The sequence below is a fragment of the Merops nubicus genome, unplaced genomic scaffold (genome assembly GCF_000691845.1).
Source record: "Merops nubicus isolate BGI_N331 unplaced genomic scaffold, ASM69184v1 scaffold62, whole genome shotgun sequence".
Taxonomy (NCBI): domain Eukaryota; kingdom Metazoa; phylum Chordata; class Aves; order Coraciiformes; family Meropidae; genus Merops; species Merops nubicus.
In genome coordinates, this window is record NW_008595355.1 from 30065 (window position 1) to 36028 (window position 5964).

Consider the following 5964-nt stretch of genomic DNA (forward strand, 5'->3'; position numbering starts at 1 on the left):
TTTTTTTTTTTTTTTAATGGACCACTGATTTCATTACCAGAATATTAGACAATGGTCATCTATAAAGTTTTGATAGCTACTTAAGATGGCAAAACCAAATAATGTTACTGCTTGCAAAATTCAGGACATACCTCCTGCATTAGTACATGGAGGTAAATATCTCAAATACTGCTATATGTTTGCCAGATGTTCTCCAGGTATATGACAGCCATATATTTATAAGGAAAAGAAAATACAAATTTTACTTGTTCTTCATCTTGCTTTATATCATTCAAGGGGCAAAAAGTTTTCGAATTAATGTAGAATATGACACCAGTTTGGAGAAAATAAACTCTCTATGAAGTTGATTGTAAATTTATTCAGCTCAACAGAAGGAACACACTCAGAAATACCTCATGTTGCAATTCATTATAAAATAAGTTGATTTCAGAACTCTTTAGAACAAGGTTCCACATTTTTAAAATCATATGACAGATGCCGTGAGCTGGGGCTCCATTTGCTTTTTGGAGTACCTTCGAGCAGCCCTTGAGAAACTGGCCTGTGAAACATTCAATCTTTCCAGCCTCCAACAGCATTTTTCTCATTACAACCTTCTAGAGCTGCTGCTGAAAGGACAGATCGATGTGTTTAATTTTCTTATTGCTGGCTTACTTGGGAATCTAAGTTGGAACACTTCTGTAACAATATGTAGAGCAATAAAAACACAGGGCTCTTGTTAAAAGCCTCAATCAACTCTAGCAGCCGAACGCCTTACTAAGCACCAGGCTGAGGGACCAAAGGAAGGAGGTCTAACGGTAAAAAAGGGACTCTAATGATGGGAAATATTTCACCTCATACTTTTTTCTTTTCCTTGTGCACCTTAGCATGCTCAGCAGCAGTTTTATCAATGGAGAGCTGTGTGCCTGTCAGTGGAGAGAAGGATGTTTTCCAGACCCAGAGAAAATAGGAACAAGGTTCAAATGAAGGCACTTACAGAGGCAAGTCCACCTGCCGTCTTCTAAAGGAAGAGGGGGAAGAGAGCAGCAATTTCAATATATATTGTTTGCAAGATCCTAAGTCTTAAAGATGACTTTTTCTTAAACATGAAAGACTGTGGTAGGCACAGGAATGGACTTCTCAAAAACAACCACGAGGCGGTATAAAGGGGTAATTTTCCATAACCATGTGGATAGCCACATACATGCAGAGTAGGCAAGAACATGAGTCAGCAAGTTTTAGGGAGTGTGACTCTCCCAGAGTGAGGCATTTCAAGTCTCTATTCTTTAAAACCACATTAAAACTACATCTCAGACTCAAATCTATATCAATACTTGAAAGCAGAAGTCAATACCTTAAAAGCAGCAGCATTTGGAAAGATCTCCTTTATAGTAAGCAAACAGTCTAATACCTGAAAATGACGCATGATCCGCTGGAGTAGAGAAAAGCACTACTAAACAAGTCTTTTATAATAGGGCAATGCCTTACTGTGTTCAGTCTCCATTTTAAGCTTTGCAGTATTTATGGGCATTTAAAAGACAGGTCAAATAATTTCTAACATAAAAAGACAGAAAGCCCTCACATTTGCCATGGTAAGTTTGAAGATGGGAACCTTACTGCCCTCTTCTGCATGTTCATGTCTAAAAAAGAATCTAGTTAAGCAAACAGGAAAAAAGCAAACAAACAACAACCCTTCTTCCTGAATAATCCTTTAAGACCCAGGATCATTTTGAATATTGGGATTGAAATATCTGCACTTCAGAGACCTGTCCTTAATCAGGCTGCAAAGTTTCAATGTGCTGGTGGTACCAGATGGAAACTAAAACCAGGCTTGTAAATGCTAATATTTAATTAGCAATTGTGCTGCATTGCACAATCTGTCCATGACACTCAGATTTAAGATGCATTTCTAGATGCAAATTCAGGTACCCTCATGAATGTGATACACAACAGCAACTAAGGAAGATACAGTCTCTGCAAACCACAGCTACTTAAAATGAGTGCTAGTTACAGCTTTCAATCTGAGGGTCAAATACTGTTGTCTCAAATTTCAAGCCAAACTAAAGCTCAAATACTTAATTCTTAACCTTCTAATGTCCCTAGTCTTCATCTAAAAGAAGAAAGGAACAAATGGAGGAAGAGAACAGGGTGCGCAACTTGTAAAAGCAGGTGGTGGATGCATATAAACAAAGCAGAATCTCCTTGACTCTCACAGAGCTCACTGATTTCAGCCAACAATAACAAATCATTCAATCACTTTAAGAGATAGCCTATTAAAAAAAAAATAGACATTTTATACTCGAGTGAATAAGTTATCCAACCAAACTAAGCCATTTTCTGCAGCTTAATCTCTTAATTCTAGCTTGCAACTCTTCTTTCACAGCCACTGCTGCGTGCTAAGAAACATTAGAAGAGCCTAAGAAGAATCTGAACATACAGTTCTTCCTACATGCATAGAACAAACAAAATGCAATGAAGTACAAGCTGTGTTTTCTGGATATGAGCACAAACACACAGGCATGAGCAGAAACAGAAGAATTTACAGAAACCTTTACTCCTGAACAAAGTTTCTGAGAGGAATTAATGTTGTCAGACTACACGAGTACTTCCATATTTGGTTTGAACAGCTTACCTGACACTTCAGAGACTGAGCGAAATACAGAATCCCTCCTTTTTTCTACCTGCTGGTGAGTTGTGGATAATGAAATGAAGTACCAGCTGTCCACTTACAGTAAGAATGCATACGTGGGCAGAATATTTCCTAAGACTTCAAATTCTGAAATCCTGGCAAACAAGGAAACATCTCAAGAATAAGGATCACTCACGAATGTGAGCTTCTGGATAATATTATTTCCATCAAAGGCAAGCTGCACGTATGACCTTAGTGGAAGAAGACAGCTATATAAAAGATGTTGCTCCAAATCTAAAGGAACAGAAAAACACACATCTCATAGCCACTTCGGAAGTGCCTTGTTCAATTAAAAACTAATCTTTAGAAATAGAGAGAATAAAAGAATTAAGTAACTGAAAATCAATTAAGAGAAAAGACATACAGGCAGACCATGGTAAGAATATGAATAAAAATTAACCCCAGTGGATTTTAAAACTGAACATGAGGGGAAAAAAAAAACACATTAAGTGCATCCTGGCAAAGAAGAGAAAGAAATGTCCTTTGTACCTGGTCCATTATTCCTCTTGGCAGAAATCTTGGGATGCTGATTGCTAACTTTAAACCTTGACCCCATCCCCGCCAAAACCTTTGGACCTAGATGGACATTGGAAGAAGCATAACACCAGAGAAAATCAGTAGATACAAGGAGTGTTTCCTATACAACAGTTTGTGTGTTCAGGGTGAGGGAACTTTGAAAATTAACTCCTCCATCCATGTAAATATCCATAGGTATACCTGCTGAGTTGGGTACCACTAAATATCCATTCCATCTACTTAACTACTTGCATCTAGACATAGTTACCAGTAGAGTCTGTGAGTTTCATAGATATTCTGTAAACTGTACAAGAACTGCCTAATACTCTGTCTATTTTATAAAATCTTTGGTACCTAAAATAATGAGCTTTAAAGAACCACCTGTGGTAGGTTGACCTTGGCTAGCTGTCAGAGGCCCACCCAGCTGCTCTCTCAATCCCCCTCAACTGGACAGCAGGAGAAAATAAGACAAAAGAGCCAGTGGCTCAGGATAAAGACAGGGAGATCTGTTACCAATTACCAGCACTGGCAAAACTGACTCAACTTGGAGAAAATTCATTTACTGCTAATTAAATTTGGTTTGGATAGTGAGAAACAAAGACAACTTAAAAATACCTAAAAAATGGTTTCACTCCTTCAAGTTCATGACTGCTCTACCTCCTCCTCTCCACTCAGCAGCCCAGGGGGATGGGAGGGTGCAGCCAAGTTGGTCCGTAGCAGCTCCTCTCTGCTGCTTGTTCCTCCTCACACTTCTCCCCTGCTCCAGCACTGGTCCTGTACACAGGCTCCAGCGTGGGCTTCTCTCAGGCTGCAGTTCTTTCAGGAAAAACTGGGTAGCTCTGGTGTGGCACATAATGGCAGGCAAATACCTGCTTCACTGTGGTCTCCTCCACAGGCTGCAGGAGAACCTGCTCCAGTGCCTGGAGCACCACCATCTCTTCTTCCTCTTTCTTCAACCTCTGTGTTGCCTCTGCTGTTTCTCACTCTTTTTGTTTACTCCTCCTCTACCTGAGTGGTGTTTTTTTTCCCCTTCTTAAATATGCTTTCCCAGAGGCACCACCATCCTGGCTGAAGGGCTCAGCTGTGCCCTGTAGTGGGGCAGTTGGAGCTAGCTGGCTGAAAATGGCTGTGTCTGGCATGAGGCACCCACCTCACTGCCAACTGGGCACCAACACCCATTATACCCACCAACAATATTGATATTCATCATGAGGTACTAAGCAGATACAATGGTCATAAGAAGCACTTATTGTGCTTTCCAGTGTCTTCCTTAAGCTCCACTAATTGCTAAGACTGTCTGCCACTTTCTTTCACTTAAGACTGGGAAATCACATGTACATGATGATCTCATCCACTACAGGTCCCTGATATCTCACAGCTGATATAAGGCAGTTTCTTACCAAGAAAAGGCTATGTGGCAAATATGTCAGTACCATGAGAGGCAGACAATAAGGTAATAATAAGATAATTCTCTACTTGCCAGTCTTTACCAACACAGACCAAGAAAATCTTGGTGCCCTCAAAGATCATGATCCCTGCAGCCATGACTTTTATTGACACCAGAAGCTATGTGTTTTTCCCCAAGACTGAAGCCTTTGTTTACATGGGAAAGGACAAGGAATCTTTTCTCTCTTATTTTAAATTACTTAAATATAAGAGTAGCTTTGACATTTTTAGGTTTCTGTACCAAGAAAGTTCGAGGAGGAATATATATCAGCTTTGCAAGCCTATAGGCTACTCTCAAGAAAGTATTCACTGCAGAAACAAAATTACGAGTTTTTTTAAGACCTTGTCACATTATTTAGTTGAATTAATATCTCTTATAAGAGGATGAAATGTCAAGGATGCAAGCGTGTTGCAAGAGGTGACATGTTTATTTCTGTGTTACACCCTTAGCACAGATTAGCTGGTTTGAATAGGAAATGCTGCACAAGAACAATAAGTAAAAAGACACTTGCCGATATGCAAGTAATATGCCAAGTTAGGGTGAATGAACATAGTGTGTAGAGACTTATTTTCAGTTTCAGGTGACCAACATGAGACACTACAAAGGACCTCATGCTTTAGAAATCAGTAAGAACCAACCTTTTTTAAAAGTATCTTGGGATAAGTAGTGAAATATCCTAGCCTCTTATCACTTCTGAAAATTTGACTTAATGTTGAAATGTACTACACCACACATGAAATTGGAAGATATAGTGCAAACTTCAAGACTTGAAGTTGGTGAAAAAAATCCTTTGATTTCAGTTGAATCAGAAATTCATCCATACTGTAAAAAAACATTAAAGGAAGAAAGAGGTGGGGAAGAGAAGACAGACATTTTTCTTTCTCCTACTAAGCAATCAATACCCACATTTCCTAACATGACTATTTACACTGCACTAGAAGTTTCACTGAACATGTGCTTCACAGGCAACCCCCAGCCCTTTGACTGGTATGCTAAATGAGGCCAACTTATTTGTAAAGTCAAATGGAATTTGGTTATTTGCCTGAAACTCCATTACATTACATAACGTGATAATGCTTAGGTCCATTAAAGCTATTTTTTAAGTGACTTATTTTCCTATTTGGCATATCTTGGTATAGCATTTAAGGGACTACCAAAGGTAGTTGGTTCACCAAACTTAATCAAATTTTCCTTACAAAAAAATACAGAAGGATTTTTTTTTTCTTTTCTTAAAAGACATACAACTGGACTGCAGAGTGTGTAAAGATACACAGCTTCTTCAAGTAAGTCTGACAACTGAGACAGGATATTACTTTAAGACAGGATTAAAATGAAG